Here is a 7,715-nt window from a genome sequence, read left to right as displayed (position 1 = left end):
AATGAGACAACACTGCAATGAGACTATGACAAGGAGAATGCAACGAGACAACACTGCAATGAGAGAGATGACAAGGAGAATGCAACGAGACAACACTGCAATGAGACTATGACAAGGAGAATGCAACGAGACAACACTGCTCCCAAATAGTTACAATCACTCCTGAATATGAACCAGTAAGGCTTTGAGATAACTGCCAGTAACTCCTTATGAAGGAGCACATTTCTATTAGACTTGTGTGAGATTGATCGGAACACTCCTACACTTAACGAAGGGAACACTTCATAGAAATTGATCTGATTCGCAATGATTATTTATTATAAGGCGGACGGTTCATAATGAAGCATTGCATCTGCTTTGCAGCATTTTTTAATCAAAACAAAATCAGGGCCAGGCATCTTACTAAAAACATCTAGCGAGTCTACTCTCTAACCACTGGCGGGGACCATTTTGAAATGATTGTTTCATGTTAGTCACATAAACTGCCCCCTCTTTTCAAAGAACTGAGGTGCTGCTGGCTTTATCTGATATGGGAGAACAAACACAGCCGCTATTCTCAGTACAGCAGCTCTCTCCACGGCCCTGTTTGTCATGAACCGACTCCGTTGATGTTTTATTTATTTATGTATTTGTTATTTTATTTATTTATTGCATTTATAGAGCGCTTTTTATAGAAAAGGGTCGCAAAGCACTGTACAGTACAAAAGAAAAAAAGATCAAACCACAATACGTTTGTCTAGCATGTCACACATAATGTTTCAGTGACTGGCAGCAATCAAGCGCTCTTCACAATTCTGCTGACCTCGCGAAACACAGCGGTCTCCACAAACACAAATATATAATGAAGGAACCAAAAATACATTGTGAGGTACAGATAGCTGAAGCGCGGTAACTAATAACAATTCTATAATACACAGTGCTGGCAGAACAACAGCATGTCGACTAAGAGTTCACAATGTAGACAAAATCATTGACCATGTCAAACCAGCAGTGCATATTCTGCAACAAGGCACAGAGAAACCTGAATAGCCTCTGTTTAATATTTCTACAACAGAACATAGTTATCTTGTTTTTACCACACATCCTAACGACAACACTAGGTCACACCTGCAGTGCTCAGACACGATTCTGCACTTTTACACTGAATATGCATCACGCTGCTTCAGCCCGTGTGAACTCCCATTGTGTTTTTCCAGCCGGACATTCTATCCGGGTGTTCCAGGGTCACCAGTGGAGTGGCTGCGCACACTTACGGTTAAATCTGAGAGGCAGCGTTCTATATATATATATATATATATATATATATATATATATATATATATATATCTATATATATATATATCTATATATATATAGATAGATAGATAGATAGATAGATAGATAGATAGAAAGATAGATAGATAGATAGATAGATAGATAGATAGATAGATATTTAGTGTATTTTAGATATATTTACCTCCCAGTTCACATGTGATTCCACATTAGACACTAGAGTGAGAACAGGGGTGTAATCAATGTAATGTGAAACTAACAATAATGATTCTAATTGTGCGGCTAAAGGACCTTCAGAGCGTCGTGAGAATGAGCCCCTGCGCTCAACCCCGCCGACGTGGAGTGTCTGAAACGCCGTGTGGGAAGCAACAGCACGTCGATCTAAAACAAGACATTTTCCGCGTCGGCAAAACTCCTCTCAGCACAGCGGGGAGGACAAACCACACGACCAGTGCAGTACCGTGTAAAATAGCGTTATTATTAGTAGTAGTCGTATTAGTATTTATTAAAGCATCTACATGTTGTTATTGCAGTACTACATAATAAATAGCATCACATTTATCATGGCAAGTGCAAAGCTGTGTTTTAATGAAGGGCATTAAGAGAATGCGTTGTATCTCGTTAGCGGTGTTCTGTCTTCAGTGTCTTTCAGTGCTGCTGTGTGCACACAGGATGGTCTGCCGGTGCTTCCCCGCTGAGAGCTGTTATATAATAACGTTACAGAGACCTTTTAAAAATGAACAGGACTCCGTGTTCACATATTCATGTCTTCAACACGTTTCAGATTTTGCCTATAATTAAAGTGCTGTTTTATATTTGACTTCCCTGTGGCTCCTGTATCAGCGAGGCTGGTACATGGCACTGTGTTAATAAACCAGGAAAGTTGTTTTTCTACTGGTGAGTGTCTTCACAAATATTATATCACCAGAGAAATGCTTAAAATACCAGCAGACGCCTGCTCCTCAAACAATCCCTAAACATGTTATTATTATTATTATTATTATTATTATTATTATTATTAAATATGTATTTATTGCCTGTAGGCCTACATTTCACCATACAGCCTAAATAATAAATTCTTCATAAATACAGTGTGATATATAACTTCAAGAAATTGCAGGCAGACGTTGCAAAGAGAAAATACAGCCTCTGAAAATGAACCGGAATGGCTGCATTTTCTTAACCCACAAAGTATTATTTTTTTTTTAAATTAGCTGCTTTTTTTATAGTAAATCCAGGTGTAGCCCCTACTGTTATTTCCCATTGCTGTGGCAAGATTGAAATACTAATAAAAAATATATATTATGTTAATGTATTATCAGATTCAAATGTGTTCATTTAGGCCTATCACTGTGGCTATTTAGATGGTTATTTAATTAGTAAATAAATACATCAATCTATTTGAACTGTTTTCCCAGTTAATTTAGAAATATAAAATAATGCATGGGTGCGTGGTTTTATTACCATGCCTTATTTTCTACTGATTTTACTGCACTTTATAATGGATCTTATCTGTGATGTGATATTCTGTAATGTGATCCTTTGTAATGTGATCATTTGTAATGTGATATTCTGTGATACTTTGTAATGTGATCATTTGTAATGTGATATTTTGTAATGTGATATTTTGTGATATTCTGTAATGTGATATTTTGTAATGTTATATTTTGTAATGTGATATTTTGTAATGTGATATTTTGTGATATTCTGTAATGTGATATTTTGTAATGTTATATTTTGTAATGTGATATTTTGTGATATTCTGTAATGTGATATTTTGTAATGTGATATTCTGTAATGTGATATTTTGTGATATTTTGTAATGTGATATTTTGTGATATTCTGTAATGTGATATTTTGTGATATTCTGTAATGTGATATTTTGTAATGTTATATTTTGTAATGTGATATTTTGTAATGTGATATTTTGTGATATTCTGTAATGTGATATTTTGTGATATTCTGTAATGTGATATTCTGTAATGTGATATTTTGTAATGTGATATTTTGTAATGTGATATTTTGTGATATTCTGTAATGTGATATTCTGTAATGTGATATTTTGTAATGTGATATTTTGTAATGTGATATTTTGTGATATTCTGTAATGTGATATTTTGTAATGTGATATTTTGTGATATTCTGAAATGTGATATTTTGTAATGTGATAATTTGTATCGTAATATTTAGAAACAACTGTAAGTCTCCCTGGATAAGGGCGTCTGCTAATAAATAAATAATAAAATGAATTCTGAACATACTTTCAGTAAGTAATCGGTCCAGTGGAGATACAGTATAATCGCTTTTTACAGTGTCGTTAAGCCACAGTTAATCTGGACGCTTTTAAAGAACGTAGTTCAGGTTTCATTAATACTGTAGCTCAAAGAATTACACAGCTGAGTAACTCAGTCTTTTGCACCTGTTACTAAACACTGTTATATTTATAGCAAGACGATTTTTATAAAGGGGAGAATATGTTTTTAATAATACAGATTTGGGGAGAGTGTCAAAGATGTTATGTTTCAACATTGCCATTTCATAAATGTGGAATTCATGTTTTTGTTTTAAATAAATAAGGAAGCCACTGCTGTTAAGATGAACATGCAATGTATAGCAATCGAATTATTCCAGCTCAATCAAAAGCCTCACATCAACTGAAGGCCAAGCAAAAATAACAAGTAACAGGCCCAATGACTGGCTAAAGCAAATCAAAATATTACCCCAAATATGAAATCTATTTATATACTGGATGCAATCATTTATATTAAACTTAACATTGCTTTAAAAAAATGAAATACTAATGAACAGTATATCACACTATAAAATGCATTGGTACTTTAACCCTTAACAAGTTCTTTAGCAGAAAACATTTTCCCAAGCTGTAACCCGGATATACCTGCTGTGGGATCCAGGTTAGAAAGAGGGACCCCCGGGGAATGAAGCCACCCTTTAAAAGCAGCAGATTTGGGGGTCTTTGTCTGCTCTCCGTGTCTATGAGAAACTCAGTATGCATGTGATATAATAACGAGCGTCAGTGCATCACAACCTCAGGAAGCTGTGGATTACTTGCTCTGGTAAGAACACAATGCAACACAATGCAACACAATGCAACACAATGCAACACAATGCAACACAATGCAATACAATGCAACACAATGCAACACAATGCAACACAATGCAATAGGATTTGCTTTTATCTAGCACTCGTCCTGCAGAGCATTTTACAATAAAAACTCAATAAAAGAAAAAGAAAAAAGGACATTGGCCAATCAATCCAGCTCCAAGAATAAGCCGACGCAAACAAATCTGTGTTTTTAAATTGGATTTTAAAAATGTGCTGTGTGAGCAGGTGCTGGAATGAAATTCACACTTGTTTTGAAACCAAGAAAAATGTGTTAGAAGTTGCTGCCATTGTGTTCTTGTGATAGGAGTTCACAGTTTCTGCCTCACAGGTCTCATGCACACTGCTGCTCGAGGGGCGCGATGCTGCTGCACATTAAACCTATCCTTTAATTAACGGCACTTAAAAAATACAACATAACTCGAGATGATGGGTTTCAATAATACAGTAAATATTTATTTAATAGGCCTATTAGTTGTGCCGCAGTATCTCTAAAGAACTGATCTCAGAACATCCATTTGAAATATTTTGATATCTTTGTGGGTCTCTAAAATGAACTTGTGTCCTGTATTATCAGCAATACGTTTGAATTGCATAATGGACATTGCAATAAGTTCTTTTATTTTCCGCTGTGGAACAGGAACTGAAGAATTTGAGCTGCTCTGCTGCAAAAATACTTTCACGCTCGCACAAACAACCCACAAGCAAGAGAACGTGCAAGTTGCACTGAAACCTCACAATATTTCACACAAAAGGCTGTACCAATATTTACATCCATGCGCAAACAGGGAGTCATTTCAGTCTTATCATAATTTTTTTATAATTAACTAAAAAAAAATACAAAAATGTAACTCTGTCAGCAGCAGCGGCCTGATCTCTCCATAAAGACGAGCTTTTAGATATTAAAACATCACATTGCACTCTCTGCTAACAGCCCCTGCTGGAAATACATTTTCAAATTCTTATTCATAGAAGCAACTTTCCTCCATTTTACAAAGCACTGTGAAAACAACCACACCTTTTACAAAAACAACTGCTCTAACATCAACAAAATAATAATAATAATAATAATAATAATAATAATAATAATAATAATAAACACAATTGAAAGCATTGTGAAAGTCTTTGTGCTGAATTGTATTTTGCTGAAACGAAATATTTTCAAAATGATGAAGTAATTAATTCTTTCTTTCTTTTTTAAAGGGCAATCAGCTTTAGTTTGAGGAAGTCTGTGTCTGTCTGCACCTGTTGGCTGGTTGGGTACAAGTTCAATATTAATAGAGAGAGGTTATTAGAACCCATCTCAAGAGGAATGGAAGGGTTGGTGGAAAGACGGTGTGTGTAAAAAATTAACGCTGGCCTCCCACTGGCTCACTGAACTGTTCCATTCTCTCTGGACCAAAACCATCAACTGATGCAAACAAATCCAGCTCCTGAACACCACAGACAAGGGGCGAGGGAGAGAGGGAGCGTTGGGAAAACCAGGCGACTGACAAAGAGATGGAGACAGAGAGGAAGAGGGGAGGGGGAAAGCAATATTTTTGAAGGGTGGCAGCGGTGGGATTTCAAATTCTAAAGAAATGATTGAAGAACAACCCAAACAAAGAGTGAAAGAAGCAGAGCAGAGAAGGAGAGGAAAGATATATAGTTACAAAAACAACAGCTGAAAAAGAGCAGAATGGCAAAAAGTCAGATAATTCAGCAGCTCAACCACCGTCAGTCAAAGCAGTATCTGGCCAGGTCCCTGCTGTGTAGACGTCAATATGGCATCTTGTTATTTCACTGGGGAATCACTCCTGCAACTTTTCATAGCATCAACTGGCAGCAGTTTTGTATCGCAGGCTAATTTTTTTATTACTCTACTATTTGACATTGAAAAATGACCAAATAATGTTTTTAGTTTTTAGTTTTGATTATCTCTCCCCCCTCACCACAGCAGTTAATTGCACAGGTAGTTAATAAAGGCACAGCACAGAGAGGTAGTTTCTACAGAGCAGTACTGAAAACAAATCTTACCTGCTGCACTTGAGTGTTGAGGCAGAGCTCTGACAGCGATGAAGACACCGGCAGCCAGACTGAAAGCTCCCACTGGTTCCCTTTCTTGTCTTGTTGTGGGAGGCAGGCTGAGCAGCGGTGCTCTGGTCTCAGTACATGAGTGGGAGAGTGAGCGAGGAGAGCAGTGATGATATTACCTGTGTGCAGGTCCGGCTGGTGATAAGGGATGATGAGGTTTGTGTGTGTGTGTGTGTGTGTGTGCCTCTTTCTCTGAAACCACTGGCTCTGTGTGTGTGTGTGCGTCCTCTGTGATAAGACAGCGTGGGGGCAGTTCTCACTAAACCACAGGAGCTGTGTGGGGGGGGGGGGGGGGGGGGAAGGGGGGTGCTCTAACTGAGGACAAATTAACATGATTTGATGGTGTTGTTTAACAGAAAAAAAGAGAATTGAACATCTTACTAAGAAGCCTAATCAAGCTATGTCACAATTTTTGCAACATGTTCCCCAAAAAAGTACGTTCTGAAATACAGCCCCCTTGTGTTAGCATGATGGTATTACACGGTGTAAATGTACTGAGTGATTTGCAGCTCTCTTCCCTCAGATATTATGCAGTGTTTATGAGGCCAGAGACCATGCTATAATAAAGTGCTACTGTTACACGACTCTTCACAGGCTTCTGTGTTGTGACCACATTCTTTTTATTATTATTATTAGCCATGTCAATAATTTGTCAAACAATCTTGGGAGTTTTTCCTGTGACGTCCTTGTCAGATTTTCGACAGCGCATGACATCAGAAAAACCACACACTGGCGAGCAGTGGAAACACAGTCAGTGTGAAACACTGGAGTGAAACCAATCAGATCAGCTTGAAGGAGGACTGGGTTTTTGTGTTTGCTTTTGCTCAGAAAGTCCCCTGTGGACAGGCTGGGTGATAGTATCGCTCTGGATTCATTTATCTGAAGGCTGTTGGTATGATTCCTGTTTTATCTTGCTGTACATTGCTTCCCTGTGGTGCGGGTTCCACAGCAATCCGTTTCTCAATTTCTAATGTCTTTACATAGCGGAATCATGCACTGTGCTCTAGTGCTGGTCTAATGCCAGATTGATATGCTGTCCTCTCCTTTAACCCTCCATTTAATATCCCTTGTTGTTATTGTTTTATACAATGCACGTGGTGCTTTTCTTTCATAAAGACTCTACTATAACACCAGTTATATTACAATGCTAGTAGCATAGCGGGATCATGTAAGGGGCAGCACACTCCCAAGCACTGTGCTCATCGGTATGCAGTGCCGTCTGCCCAGCGCCCTGTAGGTACGCTCTAGA

The 7,715-nt window shown here is 37.7% G+C and overlaps 1 protein-coding gene across 1 annotated transcript in view; it reads right to left on the bottom strand.

Annotated features, from left to right (window-relative positions):
• Window positions 1-6,653, bottom strand: part of LOC117401533 (nuclear factor interleukin-3-regulated protein) — a 16,235-nt gene extending 9,582 nt beyond the window's left edge. Inside the window, exon 1 of the mRNA XM_034002312.3 lies at window positions 6,410-6,653. The gene's annotated coding sequence lies outside the window, so the exon portion shown is untranslated. The remainder of the gene's footprint in view (window positions 1-6,409) is intronic.
• Between the last annotated feature and the right edge of the window lie 1,062 nt (window positions 6,654-7,715).

This window comes from Acipenser ruthenus, chromosome 47 (genome assembly GCF_902713425.1).
Source record: "Acipenser ruthenus chromosome 47, fAciRut3.2 maternal haplotype, whole genome shotgun sequence".
Lineage (NCBI taxonomy): Eukaryota > Metazoa > Chordata > Actinopteri > Acipenseriformes > Acipenseridae > Acipenser > Acipenser ruthenus.
The sequence above is the reverse complement of the archived record's forward strand: the minus strand, read 5'-3'. Positions and strand labels throughout refer to the sequence as shown.